At 39.6% G+C, this 23,034-nt stretch overlaps 1 pseudogene; it reads left to right on the forward strand.

The window, feature by feature from the left end:
- Positions 1–889: 889 nt before the first annotated feature.
- Positions 890–11,434, forward strand: LOC114267273 (WAT1-related protein At1g09380-like; annotated as a pseudogene).
- Positions 11,435–23,034: the final 11,600 nt, after the last annotated feature.

Genomic DNA, 23,034 nt, shown 5'->3' on the forward strand with positions numbered 1-23,034 from the left:
CTAAATCCGGAGGCTTTAATCGGCCCATCATGATATCCACAAAGGGCGCTCCGAATCCGAAGGCTTTTTAGCCAATCATGATATCCACAAAGGGCGCTCTGAATTCGAAGGCTTTAATCGGCCCATCGTGATACCCACAAAGGGCGCTCCGAATCTGGAGGCTTTTTGGCCAATCGTGATATCTACGAAGGGTGCTCCGAATCCGGAGGCTTTTTCGGCCCAACGACGTCATGCGCTGATGGGACTCTGAATCCGGAGGCTTTAATTTGCCAATCGTGATATCCACGAAGGGCTCTCCGAATCCGGAGGCTTTAATCGGCCAATCGTGATATCCACGAAGGGCGCTCCGAATTCGGAGGCTTGTTGGCCAATCGTGATATCCACGAAGGGCGCTCCGAATCCGGAGACTTTAATCGGCCCATCGTGATATCCATGAAAGGCGCTCCGAATCCGGAGACTTTAATCGGCCCATCGTGATATCCACAAAGGACGCTCCAAATTCGAAGGCTTTTTGGCCAATCGTGATATCCACGAAAGGGGCTCCGAATCCGGAGGCTTTAATCGGCTAATCATGTTATCCACAAAAGGCGCTCTGAATCTGGAGGCTTTAATCGGCCCATCATGGTATCCACGAAGGGCACTCCGAATCCGGAGGCTTTTCCCATCGCAACACTTTTTAATTATATTCGGCATTGGGTAGGATTACAACTTTTCAACAAGAATCCTTGCATTTCAAAAGTGGAATGTGTACATGGGGAATTATTTAGAGCTAGGATCATTCCCCACAAGTCGGGTTTAATGACAAAATTTTCGCAAGTGCGTCAGGTTCCATGGCCGTGGCAGACTTCTTCCTGACATATTTCTTAGCCGATATGGAATCTATTCAATAATGGCCGTTTCAGTTAGGACCCAATTTTTCATTAACCGGTTTCTTGTCACCCGGAAGTACCTTCAGGATCAACTCTCCCGGTGCGGCGACGCAGCTGAACGCATTGACTACGCGACTTGGCAAGCTGTTGCTGGTATCGCCTAGGGCTTCCGTGGCTTTAGTGGAGTTGACCTGCGACTCTGTTGGTGTCTTTCCAGAGAGGAGATAACATGCTTGTGCAAATTACTGGGAACCACGGATTTGCTCAATGTCGTGTTTGGTCGGGAAGCGTAACAGCTGATGATAGGTGCTTGGGGCGGCCTGAATAGTATGCAACCAAGTTCGCCCCTTAATGAGATTATACGGCGAAGGGAGCTTAACGACCAAGAATTCCACATCCACTATTTGGGAGCCCGCTCGAACGGGAAGTGTGATTTTCCCCAACGGGTACTTTGGATTTACGTTGAAGTCGAATAATGGATGAGGAGCCGGAGACAGGTCTAATTCATTGAAGCCGAGTTTGATGAAGGTCTCGTAATACATGACCTTCGAAGTGCTCCCCTGGTCTATGAGGACGCGTTCAACGGTAAATTGGTTTACGTGAAGTTCAATGACCAATGGATCAATATGGGAGAGTGTTATGCCGATAAGATCGGAATCGTCGAAGATAATACTCGGAACTTTGTGAATCAGTTTCGTCAGTGCGCGTTGCTTCTGGGGGGCTGACCGAATCGTGTGTATGATAAGAGGCGTTGGAAGGATGTATATCATATGAATGACGCCGAGCGGAAGTGAATCCTACCGAAGGGAAACTGTTTTGATTGCGCTCTTTCGGACATGTTACTGGAGCCGACCATCTTGTGCCAATTCCTCAAGGTGGTCCTTCAAAGCATAGCAACTGTCCGTATCATGGCCGTGATCTTTGTGATATTCGCACCGCCTATCCCGACTTCTTGTGTCAGGAGGTCCCACCATTTTGGACGGCCATTTGAAGAACAGAAGATGTTTGATTTTGGACATAACCGAGCTGATTGACTCTAACAGCTCCGTGTATTTCTTGTCGGCGCCCTTTGTGCGCCTACTATCAACTTGCAGAGTCTCATTTGCTCGGTGTGAGCATTGATCGCTTGATTGGCGAGAATCCCATTTCTTGTCTCGTTTAGCCCTCTGTCGTGGTTTGGGGCTCTGAGGTGGTACGGAACTTATTGGCTGAGAAATTTCAGGAGCGGCCGTTTTGTTGGCCATGTGTCCGGCTTTAACCCGCAAGGCGTCATCTTCCACTTTGCAGTATTCCTCCACTTTCTTCATCAACCCAGAGACTGTCTTGGGGGGTCTTCTAGTCAAGGAACTGTCGAGGGCACTATCTAGATGTAATTCCATTTTGAAGGCGGTGATAGCCATGGAGTCGTTGCAAGCGTCATCAACAAGATTAAAGCATTCCCAATATCGCGACGAATATGCTCTTAGTGTTTCTCCTGGCAGGATTTGCATTGCCCAGAGAGAGTCGGCTTGTTTTGGCTGGACCTCGTTAGTGATGAATCTGGTCCTGAAGGATTTCTGTAATTGGTGGAAGGTTTTGATCGAAGCCGGCTCCAATTTTTAATACCACCTGATAGCCAACGGTCTCAAACTGTTGGGAAATATTTGGCACATGAGGACCTCGTCGTCTGCATGCAACGTCATAGCTTGCTTGTAGTGGCGGATGTGGTCGGTGGGGTTTGATTTGCCGTCGTACAAGGTGAATGACGGTGCTTTGAATTTTTTGGGTAAGACTACCTTCGCAATCCGTCGTACGAATGGGTCGTGTTGATCTTCGTCCGAACTGTTCCTTCTTCGCTTGTGCCTTATACGGGGACTTTCTTCAGAAGAACTGGTAGTTTCAGGTCGCCCCTTCTTCCTGGGCTCCGGGGATAACGAGTCGGAGTCGCTATTAATGTCGTTCTGTCGGGCTCGAGGTCGTCGACCACCTGCCTTCGGAGGTCGTTCCGGATTTAGGCGTACAGCTTGTTTGGAATCGCCACTTCCAAGGCCAAATCTTCACGAAGACGTTCGTTTTCTGCGATTATGTTCTCCAACCTTTGTTCGTTTTGCTTTGCCTGTTCCATGATCACTTGCATTGCTTCATGCTCTAGAGTCGAGGGTGAGGTGAAATTCAGAGCGCGTCTTACGGGGATGGTGTTCGGTCCAAGCATGTTTGGTGGAGTGAGATCGTCTCTCCGCGTGGTTTCATCAGTGACTATTGGAGGGTCCTCCGTCACGCCTGCCATGGATATGCTTGAATATTCCCACAGACGGCGCCAATTGTGGAGAAGTGGTTTGGAAATACTCTTTTGATCTTGGGAGACGCTCGTGATCCGCTAATAGTCACCTGAAAAGGAACCAATACTCCAGTCGGGGGTGCTGGAATTAGCACTCCGACGGAAAAGTCAGTCTCAACTCTCAAGATTACTTATATTCTAAGTTAAGCACAACAATTCTTACCTGCTTTTCTTAGTCTGTTGTTCCTTTATTTATACTCGTTTCCTGGGCCTCAGGGCCAGGTCCGCTTTTCACTCATTATCCTTTTATTTACTCGGCTCCATAGTTCAGTATCTACTCGGCTTATCTGTTTTATTCGGCTTCCTGATCGTGCAGGAAAGAGCCGAGTAATATCTGTCTTCTAGAGTACGCTTCTGATTCTTCATATTATCCGCCCCCACATTATCCTAAAAAAATGTCAATGTCATTTAAAAACAACATATAAATTCAATAAAACTAAGAAATTAATAAAAGGAAATAATAACCATCATGTTAAAATAATTTTAGTTCAAAATACAATTTGAAGCCATTACTTTAAAAAAATACTAACACACTTTATTTAAATTTATTAAATGTTAGTTTGAAATAAGCCAATAAATAGAAATATTAATTATTGGATTACAATTTTTTAATTAAAATTATAGTTTAAAGTAATGTGAATACGTAATAATCAGTTAAACTTTGGATGATATAAATTGAATCATTTTAAAAATGTTGTATATACATTGCTAGGGCGAATATTTCAAATTATGATATTTTAATATTATAGTGTAATTAAATATGATATTAACATTATTAAAATAGTATAATTTTTTAAAAATAGTCATTATCTTATTAATTTGATTGCCTAACCTCAATGAGCTTTCGTTTGACATTAGCTTTTTCAGATGGTTTTTTTATACTGAGACTTTTTAGACTCGTTTGGTTTGATTTTTTTGATTTTTTGACTTTTGTGAGAGAAAAAATATAATGATTATGATTTAATTTTTTTGACTTTTTTTGTGTGTTAATTTTAATCAAAAATACATAACCAAACGAAGCTTGAAGAAACTCTATCCAATTGAGTGGAGTGGAGTGGAGAATGGAACATAGGTACCTTAAAAATAAAAGAACTTGCATTGCCTGGGTTGGGTTGTTGGCCTAACTACTTCATCACCTAAGAGTACATGATCAATAATATCATGAGACTATGAATGACAAATACAAAAGTCGAAAGTCTTCAGAAAAGAAACTAAACTATAAATATGCTCGATTAATTGTCCAGTTTCATACCATGGAACTAAACTCTAAGGTGGTGTTTGTTTTTGAGGGATAAGGCCATGGAATTGGACTAACAATCCCTCCAAATTAATAGTCTGTTGTTTGGGTTTTCAATTTTGTTTCGGACTATTAGTCCCAAATATGTAGGACTATTGTGTCCCATGGAGGAGGGTGGGATACAAATGGGGGGATAAGGAGGGATATGAGATAAGGGGGTAAAATGACTATTTTGACCATCTACTATTTAATTGTATATTATATTTAGTAAAATTCAATAAAATTTAAATGTGTCAATCTAAAAATAAAATAATTTTATTTAATTTTTATTGATGTTTTATTTATTTAATGTTTTAAAATAATTTTTTTATAGATATTTTATTTAAAAAAATTTATATTTTATTTAATTTCATTATTTAAATTTTAATAGATGTTTTATTTAATTTCATTATTTAATAATAATTATTTTTTAAAATAAATTTATTTAAAATTTTAATTAAAAATAACATATATTTTTATTGATATTTTGTTTATTTAATTTATTTAATTAAAAAAAATAAATTTATTTAAGTGTGTAAAAAATAAAATAAAATAATTTTTTATTTAATCTAGCTAAAAATAATTAAAATATTAAAGATATGTTTAATATTGCTATTACTTAGTAAATAATTGAAAATGGTAAAATAGTCATTTGAGCATTTATCCTCTCCATAATATCCCAAACAAACATAGGATTCATATCCTATCCAACCAAATACTCCTTTCCTGATATCTAATCCCATGACAAAACAAATATGGGATACAAATCCAGTCCAACCAAATAGTCTGGAGCAATGTATCCCAAGACTAATAATCCGGTGGATTTCAACCCCCCCTTATCCAGTCCGTCCAAACAAACACACCCTAAAGAGTAGATGATTAATAGTCTATGTTTGGCATAAGCTTTTTTTTTGCTATTTTAGTCACAAAAATGCAAAATAGACTTAAATAATCAATAAGACAAATGTCATTTTCAAACCATAATCATTTCATTTTTTCTTTCACAAAGGTTAAAAAAGTCAAAAAACTCATTTGAAACGAGACTTTTTAACTTCAGACTAAAATAGTCAAAAAATTAAAAAGTTAAAAAATCAACTCATATCCCAAACGAGAGTATAATGCGATGAGATTTTGAATAACAAATGCAAAAGTAGAAAGTCTCCAGAAAAGAAACAAACAATTTACTCAAAATTTTAAATCAATAGTGTATATAGAATCTTGTTATTGTGAGATCACACCATAAATGAATTTTGGCATTTGATTAAAAATTGTAGGCAGAATACAGGAAATATTTGATCATTCCAGTTAGATGGATTAAAGTTAGTTGGATTGAGATAATATTTAGCTAAACTTTGTTAATTTTTTTTTTATAAACTTCACATAATTTTATTTGAGTGAACAATTTTAAAGCATGTGTTAACTATTGTGCTATTGATAAAATTTGACATAATAGATATAAAAATTTACTACACTAATGTGCAATTTATTGTGTCACAATTATCATAATACTATTTATCACGCCAAATTTGATACCATAGAAGCATCATATGAAATTTCTATGCTCTAAATTTGTGAGCATTGAATTTTGTAAATTAATTATATTGCCCTCCAAAAATGTCACAGTCATTTAAAAATACATATATATAAATTCAATAAAATTAATAAAATAATAAAAAGAAATATTAACCACCATATTGAAATAATTTTAGTTCAAAATACAATTTGAAGCCATTACATCAAAAAAATACTAAACATTTTATTTTAATGTTTGAATTAAGCCCACGAATTGAAATTTTTTAAAATATTAATTATTGTATTACAATTTTTGATTAAAATTATAATTTAAAGTAAATGTGAATACATAATCAGTTAAACATAATTACATTTTATGATATAAATTGAATTATTTTAAAAATATAGGAGTATTTTGCGAAGATGGTTAAAAGTTGTTTTTTTTTTTTTTTTTTTTTTTTTTTTTTTTTACTTTTTCAAAAAAAAAATGTAAAAAAATGATATGACCAAAAATAGGTTAAAAGTTAAGAAGTAATTTTTAATTTATTTCTCAAAAGAGATCATAGTATATACATTGCTACAATGAATATTTTAAAATCTGAAATTTTAATATTGTAGTGTAATTAAATATGATATTAACATAATTAAATTAGTTTAATTTAAAAATGATCATTATCTTATTGATTTGATGGCCTGACTCAATGGAGAAATTCCATCCAATATAGGCTTGGTTTGGAAGGCGGGTTGGCTTTTTGATTTTTTAACTTTTTTTGTTATTTTAACTTAGAGTTAAAAAGCCTGATTTGATTAGGGCTTTTGATTGTTTTGACTTTTTTGTGAGAGAAATAATGTAATGATATAGATTAGATGTGATGTTTTGTCTTATTAGACTAAAAATCCTATTTTATTTTTTGTGACTAAAATAGTCTCAAACCCACCCAAACCAACTTCCCAAACAGTGGCTAAGAGTGAATGGGCGATGAAATTGCAAGGGGGCTGACTTCCCTCTAGTCTATGATCGGACTAGAGGGTATTGTTGAGTTCATAGGGGCTTATCACAGATTCTGTTTTGATAATTTGAATCGTTCAATGTGTAGAAATCGTCGATTGCTATATGTTTGTAAAAAATCACACTGATCAGATATCGATAGCTATCTGATTGGATCAAATTTCTATCAACCGTTTATTTTTTCACCATCTATTTTTTTTTATACAAAACTGATTTGATCACGTAGCTATCGATATCCGATCAACTTGACTTTTTATAGACATATAATATTCGATGAGTTTTACAAAATGAACGGTCCGGATTATCAAAACAAGACCCGTAGTGGCCCCATGGATCCAACAATACCCTCAAGTTCGATCAACGTGATTTTTTACAAGCATATAGTACTCAACGAATTCTACACATTGAACAGTTCGAATTATTAAAACAGAACTCATAATGAATTTCTACAGACCTAATAATACCCTCTAATTTAATTACAGACTGAAGGGAAACTCACCTCAAATAAAAGAACTTGCATCTAGGATACACATTTCTAAATCAGCCGCTAATCAATTACTCTATTTGATTTCGTTTTTAAGATTTATTTTTATTTTTTAAGATTTCATAAAGAGAATCTTAAAGTTTTAAAATTTAGGCCTATTTTGAAAAATAAGTTATAATTTTTAAGGTCTCGTTTGACAAGTGATGAGTTTAATTAAAAAGTTAAAAAAATCAGTAAAAAAATTAAAAAGTCAACAATTTATATCAAAAAATTAAAAATTTTATTCTCTTTATATTTTTTACACGTCTTTTCGTAAAAAATAAAAAATTCATCACAAAACATTCAACCCAACCCTTCTTTTGTAAAAATAGAGTTCAGTTTATTTATTTATTTTAAAGTAATTTATGTGGGGATGAAATGCACAGGATAACAATGAATCAAGTTCTTTACTTGGTCTGATCAAAAAAAAAGTTCTTTACTTGGTTGGGCTCCATAATTCTACTCCTACGATTGCCTGTGCCCTCACAAATTTGCTGCCCGCACTCACTTTTATTCTTGCGGCTCCTTTCGGGTATTTTATTACATATTTGTAAAAATATCACATGAATTGCTTATTACTCATCTACATCTATTTTTATTTCTACATGATGATTATGTATTATATATATATATATATATATATTTTGATGTAACCCGCAAGGGTGGCCCAGTGGGTGAGGGAAGAAAACCTGGGGTCTGGGAGTTTGCTCCTCCTGGAGGTCCCAAGTTCGAATCCCACTCCCCACGGGTTACTGTGCGGGCCACTGGAGGTTTGCCCGGTCGTTAACTTCAGAGCTCTCATAATTAGTCGTTAACTTCAGAGCTCTCAGAATTAGTCCCATGCCTCGGCTGTGGGGATACCTGAGTTATCAAAAAAATATATATATTTTGATGTTTGGTAGGTTGGAAAGTGTGGGAATTAAGAGAAAAGCAGGACAAGCCAAGATTTTTGGGACAGTGGTGTGTGTAGGTGGAGCAATGTTGTTGTCATTGTACCATGGGCGTACAGTGAATAGGGGGATCAAGCATTCATTGGAAGTATGCAGAGAACATGGGGAAAGAAAACTCTACCAACCATGCCACCAAGTTCATCTTGGGCCCATTTTAATAATAGCAAGCACTGTCTCTTGGGCAATATGGTTCAGTATCCAAGTAAGTACTATCCCAATCAATCGATAATATCATCACCATTTAATTACTAACATTTAAAGTAACATTTAAAGTTAGTGAATTGTTTATGATTAAAAATTAAGGAAAATGCTAGAAGTCTTAAATTTTTTACTAAATAAATGATCAAATGTCTCAAATATTGCGGACCCCACACCCATGTGAGATATTTGGTCATTTGTTTGGTAGAAAATTTGGTGTTCCTAATATTACCTAAAAATTAATGCTTTTTTATGTGCGGGCAAAAATATGTTTTTCTAAACAATAATTCTAATATTCTATTTACACATAAGTTAATCACACAACCGGACACACCGTGTGAAATATTTGCATAAAATTTTTTTGCTTGATTCCGAGATCAAATTTTGAATTTCTAGTCATTTTTTTATTTTTATTTTATTCTCAAAAATATTTTTTCTACAGTTTTTAGTTGCTGGTACAACACAACGAAAAATCTAATCGATAAAAAAAGCTTATTATGATCAACAAAAAAAATTAGTGTAATTAGATATAAAATTGTCACTTTTTAAATGCAAAAACATTTGGGACACTAACCTTCTCACTGTCACCATTATCACCACTCAACAAATATGGCTTCACGTGGAAAGTTAAAAGTCTCGTTTGGGAAGTGGCTATTTTAGTTGACTATTTGATTTTTTGGCTATTTTAGTAGATAATTTTAGTTTTGTGTTTGAGAAGTTGAGTTAAATTTTTAGGTTGATTGTTGTATTGAAAAAAGTGTTTAAAATGATGTTTAAATTGAAATTACAAATTTACCCTTCACTTTATTTTTTTAAAAGATTGAGGAATATGGATAATAATTTAATTTAGCAAACCTGCAGCCTACACTGTTGGTGGCAGTGTAGGCTGCATTGCTGCAGCAGCCGACTGAAAATCAATTTTTTTTTTTTTTTTGAAAATCAAGCAAAAGTTTGCTACAGTTAAGCTTTTGGGCTGATTTTCATTTTGGGCTATATTAGCCGCCCAAACCACTTCCTAAACAGCCCCAAAGTTTGCGGTTTTTTTGGTTATTTTAACCATAAAAAATAAAATAAAATTTTTAGTTTAATAAGACAAAACATCACGATTAACTCATAATCATTTTATTTTTTTTCTCACAAAAAAGCTAAAAAAATCAAAAGTCCTTTCCAAACAAAACTTTTTAACCTCAAATTAAAATAACTAAAAAAATAAAAAAACCAAAAAATTAACTCACTTCTCAAATCAATCCTATCTAGGACCCACAATTCTTGCAAGATAGTTGCTCCTCTCTCTCCTAAAGCTATAGCTCCTAAAGGCCTAGCAAGAGCTAGTAGCCAACCGTTGCTATCTCGTCCTATATAGCATAGCTTTCAAATAACCCAAAGCTACTATCCTATAGAGCTTCAACCCTCCCTACGCTAAATCAAAGGAGCTACTAGAACAGCTAAGGTGGTAGCCTTAGATTTAGCTCTAGCAGTTACGAATTGAGCTTTCAAGCTTTGCACCACCACCACGATCATCACCATAATTGCCACCCTACGATGTCTCCGCCACCACTACCACTAGCACAGTTAGCTCATCATTTTTAGAGTTTGTAGATACAAATTTTTGAAACACTCCTCTTTGAAAAATATTTTCACTAAAACAAACAGACCATCAAGTTATAATTAGTTAAACTTGCAATTAGTTATAGCCACAATTTTCTAAGGCCTATTTTGGTAAGTGGATTAAAAATCACTTTTCAACTTTTAACCCACTTCGTTCTCTCAAAAAAAGTCAAAAAACAACATTTAACAACCTTCCCAAAACACCTGTAATTAGTATATTGCGTAATACTATGGTTAATAATTTTGATTTTTTTTTTTTGGGATATTATTGATTTATAATTGAATTATACAGGCAAAAATGAGTGAGAAGTATGCAGCACCAAACACAACATTAACATTAGTATGTTTGATGGCGATCGTTCAATGTGGGATTATCGGTTTTTGTGCCGACCATAACATTTCTGCTTGGTCGTTGACACCTGGAATCCGAGCCTTTTCAAGTATTTATGGGGTATGTATTACCTAAACTTTAAATTTTTAAATAGTTATACTATATAAATTGATATTGTCTAGTATCGACTAATATTAATAGTCTCTTTGTAAAAGACTCATGGGGATTATAATAGTTGAAGGAAATACAAGATTTTTTGTTTTAAATCCTTCTATTTTTAGTTCTGAGTGTTAAAGTAAAATGTACAATTTTTATGAAGATGTGAGGTGAATTGAGACAATCACTAATAATAATAACAAAATCATTAAAACTGTGTATTTCAGGGAATTGTGTGTACTGCAGCAGCATTTTACCTAATGTGCATCCAGAGAAAAGGTCCTTTGTATGTCTCAGTGTTCAATCCCTTGCTGCTCATTATCGTGGCGATTCTTAGTTGGTGTCTACTTGAAGAGGAAATATATGTTGGAACGTGTGTTTTGTTTTGTCTTTTTTTTAAAAAAAAACTTGAATCGACATTCATTTCTTGTTATTCTATGATCTACTTTGAATTAACAACTATAGCACTTTCAAAATAAACTGATCATTCTTTTATGCGGTTTGTTATCAGTGTTGTAGGGTCTTGCTTGATCGTTATGGGGCTCTATGCTGTTCTTTGGGGAAAGAACAAAGAAATGAATGCAAAGAATAATGCCGAGGATAGAGGGGAAGAGAAGCAAGAGGTAGTGAAAAGTGACATGGAAATTTAGTTTTCGGGGCTTTCAAATGGCAATCACAATCTTCATACAATCATGGATGAGGAGGAAACCCACATGCTTTAGAAACATAACAATAATAACAAGAAAAATAATATGGAATTACTATGCCAAGCAAATTTTGTTTTTAATTTGATCTTCCTTCCTCATTTTCTAAAGTTATTGTGGGGATGTATTTTCTGAATACCAACACGTGGCAAGGTGACGCCGACGTGTCAGCCGAAGTGCCACATGTCCTGGTTGTGACGCCAAGGTTATCTCGGTGAGGCCGAGGTTATTTCCGAAGATATCGGAATCCGAGATAAGCGGATAATGGATAAGGGGCAAGAGTCCTAGAGTAAAGAGAAGACTTTGCTAAGATAAGGATAAAGCTCTTAGGGAGTTTATCTTTATCTCTTAAGAAATTCAAAGTAAGCACTGAATGGGAGTCCATAGAAGTCAGGCTTCTAGTGGGACTAGGATTGAGTAAACTATAAAAGAGAGGCACCCCCGTGGGTCTAAGGTACGCAGTTTTATGCTTTGAATAGTGAGTTTAGCACTTGGTTATCTTTGAGAGATATACTGACTTGATCGTCGGAGTGCCCCCGGGTGGAAGAGCCACCGCCGGAGCCTTTTCTTTCTGTTATAGGTTTACTGAAGCCATCTATTTTGCCGGTGCTCTCTAGCTGATTACTAGGCGGGCAGTGTGGTCAGAAAATCACTCACACAATTTGGCGCCGTCTGTGGGAATCTTAGAAGAATAGATGGCCAGTAACGGACAGAAGGAAAACATTGGGGGCGACACTCCTACTGGGAGTGGCAGACCAATTGACCTTGACATTAAAGGAGACAACCACAATGCAGAAACTCATGACCAAGGCCACGGAGAGAAAGACATCGGCCAGGAGGGCAACGCTTCAAAGAGGACAGACCAAAGTAAGTATTATAACGAAGATAACCTTCAAGTATGGAGGGATAGGTGCTTATGGAGGGATGCGGAAGTAAAAGACTTGGCAAACAAGTTGGTAGACCTACAGTCAGTGGTCAACTTCATGATGCAAAACAATGTCATACAGCCACCATACCCGCTGCAGGATACGCCGATGCCAGCAACTAACACCCAGAAGGGAGGAAGAAGAACAATCCCCGAAGTTCCTCAGCACACCAGGAGCGGAAGGCGCTCTCACTGACCTTCCAGGGAAGGCGGACAAGAGGAGCCAAGACGAGAGGAGTCCCGAAGAACGTATCGCACGAAGGACCCAGAACCTAAAGAACATCAGCATGTTCAAGGGCAGGCGCTTTGGTTTGACACAACACATGGAGAGAGATCAAAACGAGCCCACCACGAGGCCGAAAGTAGTGTGCCGAAGAGATTGAAGTCCAGAGATAGCCGAGCTCCAGGAAGGAGTAAAAAAGACTTGAGAGATTACCTCAAGAGGAAACAACAGAATGCTGAAGCCGAGGTAACTTCCCCGGTTAAGCCGAGAACACCATTCTCGGTGAAACTGGACAAATTTCAAGCACCAAATCGATTCAGTATGCCAAGGTTCCAAATATATGATGGTAAGTCAGATCCCAACTTCCACGTCGGGCTATACCTGAATTCGATGGCATTATATAGTGGGAACGAGTCGTTGCTCTGCAAAGTGTTCCCATCGTCCTTTGGAGAAATTGTATCAGATTGGTTCCATAAACTACCGAAAGGAAGCGTAAAGACTTGGGAAGGCCTGGCCGAGATGTTTGTGGCCAGGTTTGTGACGAACAAACTGCAGCCATTGAGGGTGGACGCATTGATGTTTCTGAAGATCAGCAAAGACGAAGGCCTTAGGGCCTATGCGAAAAGGTACTATGAGGTGTTCAATCGAATACCAGAATGTAATCAAGAAGTTGCGGTCGTGTCATTCAAGAACGGCCTGAAAGACAATTGTCTACTACGGAAGTCTTTGGCAAAAACTTTGCCAAAAGGCATGGAAGAGCTCATGGCGAGAATTGAGAAATATGCCAGAGCCGAGGAGGACACATCGGGGAATAAGGAGGTAAAACTGGAAAAAGGGAACGGCGAGCCGAAGCGAAGCCGAGGTGACAACGGATTTAACAAATCGGAGATAGAATTGAGGGGTAAACAGGCAGTGACGACTGTGTTCCGAATCCCAGTACACAAAGTCTTGGAGCAAATCCGAAATCAGCCTTATTTCAGAGCACCAGCAAAGGCCCCAGGGGAATACATGGGAAGGAACGTTGGTAGGCGTTGTGCTTACCACAATGAAGAAGGGCACCCAACTTAGGGCTGCAGAGCCCTAAAAGCATACTTAGAGGACTTAGTAAGGCAAGGCCATCGAAGGGACCTCGTCGACGAAGCCAGGACAAGAGAAGAGCAAGCAAGATTGCCTCAAGCACCAGCGGCCCCGCATCTCCCAACACAACAACCACATGGAGGGGGACCTAGGGTGGTTAATGTAATTCACTCAAAAGTGAACGAAAGCGACATTCGGGGAGAAACCCAAAGAGTAAAACACCTGCAACACGTGAAGCAGGTCGGACATAAAAGACCTCGGCCTGAAGAGTGCCGAGGACCGATGATAGCTTTCACTGAAGCTGACCTAGAGATGGTCCAACATCCACATAATGATGCCTTGGTAGTATCCCTCCAGGTTGGGGAGTACCAAGTGAAACGCATCCTAATAGATCAAGGCAGCTCTTGTGACATCATGTATGTTAGATGTTACAAGAAGCTAGGCCTTCACCCAGACGACATGGAGCAATCGAATGGCCCGATGGTCGGCTTCAATAGAACGCCGACGTGGCCACTGGGCGCAACAAGCTTGGAAGTACAAGCTGGCACTAAGAAGATTAGGACAAAATTCATGGTGATTGACACACCTCCACCATATAACATCATCTTGGGAAGACCATGGTTACATGCAATGGGGGCAGTTCCCTCAACATTGCATCAACTATTGCGGTTCCCAACAGAGTATAGGATTGAAGAAGTCAGAGGAGATCAACTGCAGGCAAAAAGTTGCTCCATGGCAGCAATGAAGTCTACTTGCAGCGTTCGAGAGCCAAAAGAGGCAGAAATTGAAGATGTGGACGTAGAAGTACTAGAAGACGTCGACAAAGAACCAGCCGGGAAGAGCGAAGAGGCGCTAAAGAAAATCCTCGTCCAGGATGGAGACGAAGAACGCTTCTTTCTCCTCAGCTCGGGCTTAGCCGAAGAAGAGGAAAAAGAGTTGGAGACTTTTTTAAGAGCCAACATTGAGGTGTTTGCCTGGACACCTTACGAAATGTCTGGCATTGACCCCGAGGTCACTTGCCATAGACTGAATGTCGACAGGTCGACAAAACCTGTGATTCAACGAGCTAGAAGACCGACGTTAATGCACGTCGAAGCAGTGGAAGAAGAAGTGGACAGACTTCTGGAGGCCAGGGCCATCCGAGAAGTTCATTACCCAACATGACTATCCAACACAGTAGTGGTAAAGAAGAAGAACGGTAAATGGCGGGTCTGCGTAGATTTTACAAGCCTGAACAAAGCTTGTCCCAAAGATTGCTTTCCTCTACCCAAGATTGACCAGTTGGTAGACGCCACATCTGGACATGGAAGGATAAGCTTCCTGGACGCTTACAGAGGATACCACCAGATAGCCATGTACCCTCCAGACGAAGAGAAGACAGCGTTTATCACCCCAAAAGGACTGTATTGTTACAAGGTAATGCCTTTTGGGTTGAAAAATGCAGGAGCAACTTACCAAAGGCTGGTAACCAAAATGTTCAAACACCTGATTGGCCAAACAATAGAAGTCTACATCAATGACGTGGTCGTCAAAACCAAAGAGCCTAAGAGTCATCTTGCCGACCTAAAAGAGGTATTCAAGATCCTCAAAACATATCGGCTCCAACTCAACGCATCAAAGTACGCGTTTGGAGTTGGGTCTGGTAAATTTCTAGGGTACCTGGTAACAAGGAAGGGCATAGAGGCCAGCCCAGATCAGATCAAGGCCATCCTAGACCTACGAGCCCAACATCGGCAAAATAGGTACAAATGCTTACTGGAAGGGCCGCAGCCCTAAACAGGTTCATAAGCTGAAGCTCAGACAAATGTAAACCCTTATTCAACCTGGTAAAGAAGACCACGGACTTTCTATGGACTGAGGAATGTGAGGCCGCTTTGGCCGACCTAAAGAAATATCTGACCACGGCTCCGGTCCTCTCGACACCTGAACCTGGAGAAGAGCTGTTTTTGTACTTAGCTGTGTCAGAACACGCAGTAAGTGCAGTGCTAATCCAAGAAGAACAAGGAGAACAAAAGGCTGTTTATTATGTAAGTAAAACCTTGGCCGACGCAGAAACAAGGTATTTACCACTAGAGAAATTAATGCTGGCCTTAGTAATGGCCTCAAAAAAGTTGAACCATTACTTTCAGGCGCACAAGATTGTGGTGCTCACAGAGCACCCACTGAAGTTCCTGTTGCAACAAGGAGACTTAACAGGAAGAATCGTAAGATGGGCAGTTGCCTTGGGCCAGTATGACTTGGAGTTCAGGACCAGAACAGCAATAAAGGGCCAAGTTTTGGCCGAATTCGTGGCAGAATTCACGCCTGAAACCATCGAACATCGGGCTCCGTTGAGCCAGGATAAGCATTGTCCCAGCAAGCAAGGAGAATCCCAGCCCAAGGCAAAAGAGCAAAGGAAGGAAAAACTCAGACCCTGCAGCATCTACATCGGCGACTCATTCAGACTGTTTGTCGATGAAAGTTCAAACCGACAAGGAGCAGGGGCAGGAGTACTGCTGATATCTCTAGATGGAGAAATAATAGAACAGTCCATCCGTTTGGGGTTCAAGGCCTCAAACAATGAAGCAGAATACAAAGCATTAATTGCAAGGCTAAAACTGGCAGCAGCAGCAGAAGCAGATGAGGTAATAGTTTTTTGTGATTCACAGCTTATTGTTAACCAGTCAACAGGAGAATTTGCAACCAGAGACAAAAAGATATTGGCATATGCAAAAGAGGTCATCAGATTGACAGCCCTATTTCAGAACTGCCGACTACTCCAAGTTAGCCGAGATGACAACACCCACGCCGACGCGTTGGCTAACCTGGCAAGTTCAATACAGACTAGAAAAACAAGGACAATTATGATCGACTATATGTCGGGCCCGAGCATAGAACCATAGAGCACAGAGCAGGAAGCAATGTGTGTGGACATGGGGCCAAGCTGGATGGATGCAATTGTTACATAGCTGCCAGAAGATCGTAAGGAGGCACACAAAGTCAGATTGAAATCAGCAAGATTCTGTCTGACAGCAGATGGACACCTCTACAGAAGGTCCTTCACTGGACCCCTTTTAAGGTGCGTACACCCTTTGCAGGTTGAAGATTTCCTATATGAAATTCATGAAGGAATTTGTGGAAGCCATGCTGGGGGCAGATCATTAGCCCACAGGGTCATTACCCAGGGGTATTGGTGGCCCTACATGCAAAAGGATGCTGAAGCCTACGTAAAGAAGTGTGAACAATGCCAAAGGTTTGCACCTTTGATACATCAGCCAGTTGCTGACCTAAACCCAGTATCCAGCCCTTGGCCGTTTGCCTAATGGGACATGGATCTTGTTGGGCAACTTCCCCAGGCAACTGGGCAGAGAAAATACTTGCTGGTAGCAACAGATTACTTTACGAAGTGGATAGAGGCAGAACCTCTTGCCAAAATCCGAGATGTGGACGTCAAGAACTTTATATGGAGAAACATCACCACCAGATTTGGCATTCCAAGAGCAATAGTTGCTGATAATGGAACGTAGTTTGACAGTAAACTCATCAAGAACTTCTGCGCGAAATTCAAGATAAAGAATTACTTTTCAACACCAAGTTTTCCCCAAAGCAATGGGCAAGCAGAAGCATCCAACAAAGTAATTTTGGATGGGATAAAGAAGAGGCTGCAGGCAGCAAAAGGAAAGTGGGTAGACGAGTTGCCCAATGTACTCTGGGCATATCGGACTACGCCGAGAAGATCAACAGGGGAAACCCCCTTTGCCATGGCTTATGGCATAGAAGCAGTCATTCTTCTGGAGATCGGCATCCCAGGGATCAGAACCAACGGAGTAAAGAATGGCACAAATGATATATTTCTAGCCAGAGATCTGGATCTCTTAGAAGAAAGAAGGGAGAAAGCTGCAATTCAGCTCGCAGCATACCAGCAACAGCTTGCCAGAGCTTACAACAAGAAGGTCAATCCAAGAGATTTTCAAGTCGGCGACCTAGTCTTGAGAAAAGTCATCGGCAACAAGAAGGGTCCCAGATAGGGCAAGCTTGGCCCAAACTGGGAAGGACCCTACAGAATTACTTCGGTATTAGGCAACGGAGCTTATCGGCTTGAAGATAACGAGAGCAAAGCACTGCCAAGACCTTGGAACACTTGTAATTTGAAATTCTTCTATCATTAGATGTACATTATTTTTGGCCGAAGTTATCGATAAAATCTTTTCCCTTTTCTTTAAACACATATGATCGATAAAGTTACATATTGGTGTTTTTGGAGACATGAATAATGAGAACCCAAGTAGAACTCAGGTTCATACTGGGGGCAGAGAAAAGACAAAGACACTTAATTCACTTGTTGAAATTTGTAGCAATTTACAAGTTAAAGTTAAGCCGAGATGGTTCCTTATCTTCACTTGTTGAAATTTGTAGCAATTTACAAGTTGAAGTTAAGCTGTGATGGTTTCTTATCTTCACTTGTTGAAATTTGTAGCAATTTACAAGTTGAAGTTAAGCCGAGATGGTTCCTTATCTTCACTTGTTGAAATTTGTAGCAATTTACAAGTTGAAGTTAAGCCGAGATGGTTCCTTATCTTCACTTGTTGAAATTTGTAGCAATTTACAAGTTGGAAGTTAAGCTGAGATGGTTCCTTATCTTCACTTGTTGAAATTTGTAGCAATTTACAAGTTGAAGATAAGCTGAGATGGTTCTTTATCTTCACTTGTTGAAATTTGTAGCAATTTACAAGTTGGAGTTAAGCTGAGATGGTTCCTTATCTTCACTTGTTGAAATTCGTAGTAATTTACAAGTTGAAGTTAAGCCAAGATTACTGTTTCTCTTCGCTTGTTTAAATTCGTAACAATTTACGAGTTGAAACAAAGCCGAGGTTATTGCTAAACACTTGTAGCAATCTACAGGTTGGTTAAACCAAAGAAGATGCTTAACACTTGTTGAAATTTGTAGCAATTTACAAGATAACGTTAAGCCAACATATGATCATCTGTTGAAATTTGCAGCAATTTACAGGTTGAGGAAAAAGTTAAGTATGTTGTTTAAACACTTGTTGAAATTCGTAGCAATTTACAAATAGATTATTGTTTAACACTTATTATGTTAATCCTTGTTGATCCCTGTTACAGTATATGTTAATCCTTGTTGAAATTTGTAGCGATTTACAAGTAGGCTAGACCGAGATCACCGTTTAAACACTTGTTGAAACTTGAGAAAAAGTTTGCAAAGTTAACATTGAGTAGAATATGTTTCACACTTGTTATAATTTATGAAAAGTTTGCAGGTCAGTATCTTGCCGAAGTAAAAGTTTTGTAGCTATTATACCCGAGGTATGTAACCCCGAGAAGATTGCACAAAGGAGGCAAAGTATGAAAGGCATACAAAAAATTCTAAGTATAGAATCAAACAGAGGCAGTCAAAGAAAGGCAAAAAACAATGCAGTCATTCAAAGAAAGATAGTTATGTTAAAATATCCAACACAAACAGAAGGCACATCGGCCGTACAGAGAAGCTTCTACTGTCTAGGAAACAAAAAAGTACAAAAGACAAGAAAAGAGGGACATCAAAGTTACGATTCTTCTACTTCAGGCGCAATCTGAGACTGGACCTCGGCCGATTTTTGGAGAGTTACTTCGGCAGTCTTTTCCGCCTCGATTTCGGTATCAATCTACCCAAGGGTTTCATTAAGACTTTTTTCGGCTGAAGGAACGTCAGATGAGGCTTGTTCAGGAGTAGTTTCCTTGGCAACTACATCACCATCATCATCTTGAGTCAGGTCCAAGACCTGCTCATTCAGAGAAGGAGACTTAGGCCCAACAGCCTCCTTGGATTTCCTTACTAAAGCCTCATCCTCACCTTCCTCCTCATCTTCAGACTCAGATTCAGATTCTTCTTCAGCTTGACTTGGAGGAGGAGGAGGAAATAGGAGAGGAATAACTTCGGCCTTGCGCAGAGGTGAATCTTCAGGAATATTGAGCTTTTTGGCCAGGGACATCCAACCAAGGGAAAAGCCCCTGTTGCATGCCTACCTAACTTGTAATTTGTATTCCTCTGTAACATCGGCCATTCCTTGGGCATAGGCTTTTTCGTCGGCCGCTTTGATTTCAGCGTCTTTAGTGGCCAAGGCCTCCTGAAGTTCCTTTTCGGCCTGGGCCTTTTTGTCCTCGGCTTCTCTCTTCTCGGGCTCGGCAACCTTCTTGATGGCCTCAGCAGATTCGGCCTTTTCTTCGGCTAGGGTTTGGGCTTTGGTGGCAGTCTCAGCCTGGTCTTCCAGTTTTTTCATTTTTGATTGAAGAGTTTTGTTCTCCTTTTTAAGGGCAGAAACCTCCCTCTTCATGTCGGCCAACTTTGCCCTGTTTTCAAAAGCTTGCATAGAAAAGAGTGGGCATGTTGAATGGCCTGAGAGAGCACAGGGCAAAAATTATTACAAAATTTTACCAAGTAAAAGAGAAGACAAGTTTCCATGTAAAGACACTTACTTGGACAGAATGTTGGAGCATAAAGGCATAGTTCTCGTACTCACTCATCTTGGCATTTTGCTCAAGATCACCTGGGAGAAGTATGGCGGTACTGAGTGCTACGCCGACATTAATGTCATCGGCACTATCGCTGGCAAGAACAAACTTATCTTCTAAAGTAATTTCAGGAGTCCAGGGGACTTTTGGTATCCTGGACCCCGAGGTTGTCGCAGACGATGACCTCGGCTTCTTTGATTGTGTGGATTCTGACGGCTGTGTCTCAGCAGACCTTTTTTTAGGAACAGAAGCCGTCTTTTCACTCCCTGCCAATTGTGAAATTGTCAGGGTATCCTCAGCCTCAACATAAGTGGCTTTAGCCTTTGGCTGGGCTTTCTTGGTTCGTTTCGGCTTTGGTGGGGGCATGGTTTGCGTCGGCTGAGCATCAACGTCAACAGGGAGATCGGCAAGGAGGTCTTGAGCAACGGGCTTTGGGTGACCCATCTCAGCAGTTTTGACAAGTCTTCGCCGACGTTTTCGTTCTTGTATTGGGACCAAGTATGGGGCCGAAGTAGATGGTTGATTGGTTGGGTCAGATGTCGACTCTTGATCTGTTCGTGATGTAGAGGCGGTTTGAGTTATGGCAGCAGGAGGAGAAAGGATTTTCTTCTTTGTTTTGGGGACGTCGGGCAAAATTGATTTATATGTAGGAATAAAGTTGAGAAGAAGAGGTGCTTTTCTTTTGTGAATTGGCAAGTCCAGGAGTTTTTTCAGGTCCTTACTGGGAATGTAAGATTGGCGGAAGTTTTTCGCTGGCTGGCGAACGTCTGCAAGAAGAAACAGACATTAGAAACAGATAAAATATTGAAGACTTGAACAGAAACAACTAAGTATTGGCACTGGGCTCTTACCCTTGCCCTCTTTAACTGATCGGGGAAGAGGGTAGAGATAGGCGTCCTCGTCTACGCCAAACTCCCAATTTCCCGAAGCAATAACATAATCATCTCCAGCCCCCTTGTTGGAGTTTGGGAGGTCGGCTACGATTTTGAATGCTGTAGACCTCTGCTTAAGATAATAAATGAAGCCTTTTTCTTTCAAGTTAAGGGCACACATGGTGTAACAATACTGTATGTCGGCTAAGGTAATCCTAACGTTGTCTTGTTTGGCTAAGGCGATAATACCAAAAATCACTCGATAAGAGTTGATTGCTAGTTGCATGGGGTTCAACTTATAATAATGAAGGATCTCGCGAAAAAGAATGTTGAGTGAGAACCGGAGTCCGCACTCAGTAAAAGCTACAATGGAAAGGGGCATGGCGTTTTCTGTAGGCATGATGGAGTCATCATCCCCAGCCAGTCTCAGGTGGACATCAGCAGGGATGGAGAACTCCTGCCTAAAGTACTCAAGTTTGGTCGGGGTATCTACCCTGTGCCTCCACATACCCATAACGTTGGCCTAAAATCAGAGGGCTAGGTTTCAGAAAAAAGATGCTCTTAAGGGGTTATCGGGACCTCGGCGAAACCCTAGGTATATGCTGGTAAGGATTGTTTCAGTTTTTCCCTAAGAATTGATAGGTTCTATAGACAAATCCTAAACCTAAATCTATAAAGGCACAAATTGAAAGAAAAAATTGAAGGCAGAGATCTAGAAAACGACACAGGAAACAAGAAACCAGAACGCAGTTTCAGAATGAAGAACAGAAGTGGGGTTCTCAAAAGCATAAAGAAAACAAGAACTACAGGGCCAAGAACAGTGGCAAAAATGCAAGAAGTTGCGAACAATAAATATGATTCACGGAATTAACAGTTTAAACAAAACAGTAATGGCAGCAAGAAGACAGAAGAACATCAGTGAACTGAATACATAAAGAATAGTGGCTTACCAAAGAAATTGAAGCCGGAATGAAGTTCGCCGAAGACAGACGACGGTTACAGAAGTGACAGAGTAGCGAGAGCCTCACCAGAGAGACGAATGACGTTGCAGAGCCTGGAGCCTGAACAATGGCGGATTTGAAAGAAAGAATTTTAGAGAGAGAAAAAAGTAAGAGAACTCAGATGCAAAAAAGAAGAGACGAAAGAAAGGGGGAAAGATTTTGTCAAAAAAATGAAAACGGCGGCAAAAGCAATCAATACGCCTAAAAAAGCGCATACGTCAGACGGCGCATGTGAAGAAGAGATGACTTATGGGCGCATCACAGGCACGAGCCAGTAAGAAAGAAACGCGTGTCTAAAACGGTTGAATTGAAGTGCATGACAGCTCATGCGCGTTAAAGGTTCCTTAAAAATCTTTGATTTTTTAGGGAAAGCATGTCGGCCAGAAATGGATGATCTCGGCTATCAAACTTTAAGCCACTTTACTAGAAGAAAATACCGATATAGGTTCCATCACCTCAGAATGCCGAGGTAATAGAACCTAGAGGGCAGTTGTGGGGATGTATTTTCTGAATACCAACACGTGGCAAGGTGACGCCGACGTGTCAGCCGAAGTGCCACGTGTCTTGGTTGTGACGCCGAGGTTATCTCGACGAGGCCTAGGTTATTTCCGAAGATATCAGAATCCGAGATAAGCGGATAATGGATAAGGGGCAAGAGTCCTAGAGTAAAGAGAAGACTTTGCTAAGATAAGGATAAAGCTCTTAGGGAGTTTATCTTTATCTCTTGAGAAATCCAAAGTAAGCACTGAATGGGAGTCCATAGAAGTCAGGCTTCTAGTGGGACTAGGATTGAGTAAACTATAAAATCATGGACAAATTACACTAACAATTCCTACAGTTTGGGACTTGTGTCACATTGATCCCTGACTTTTCAATTATGATACATTTGACCTAAATTTTGAATCTTATTCTAAATAAAGACAATTGAAGATACCATTATTAATTTTAAGGGCAAAATTGTCAATTTGATAAAATACAAACTAATTTGACCAAA

This window comes from Camellia sinensis, chromosome 13 (assembly GCF_055761805.1).
Source record: "Camellia sinensis isolate YWXY chromosome 13, ASM5576180v1, whole genome shotgun sequence".
In the NCBI taxonomy this organism is placed as follows: Eukaryota; Viridiplantae; Streptophyta; class Magnoliopsida; order Ericales; family Theaceae; genus Camellia; species Camellia sinensis.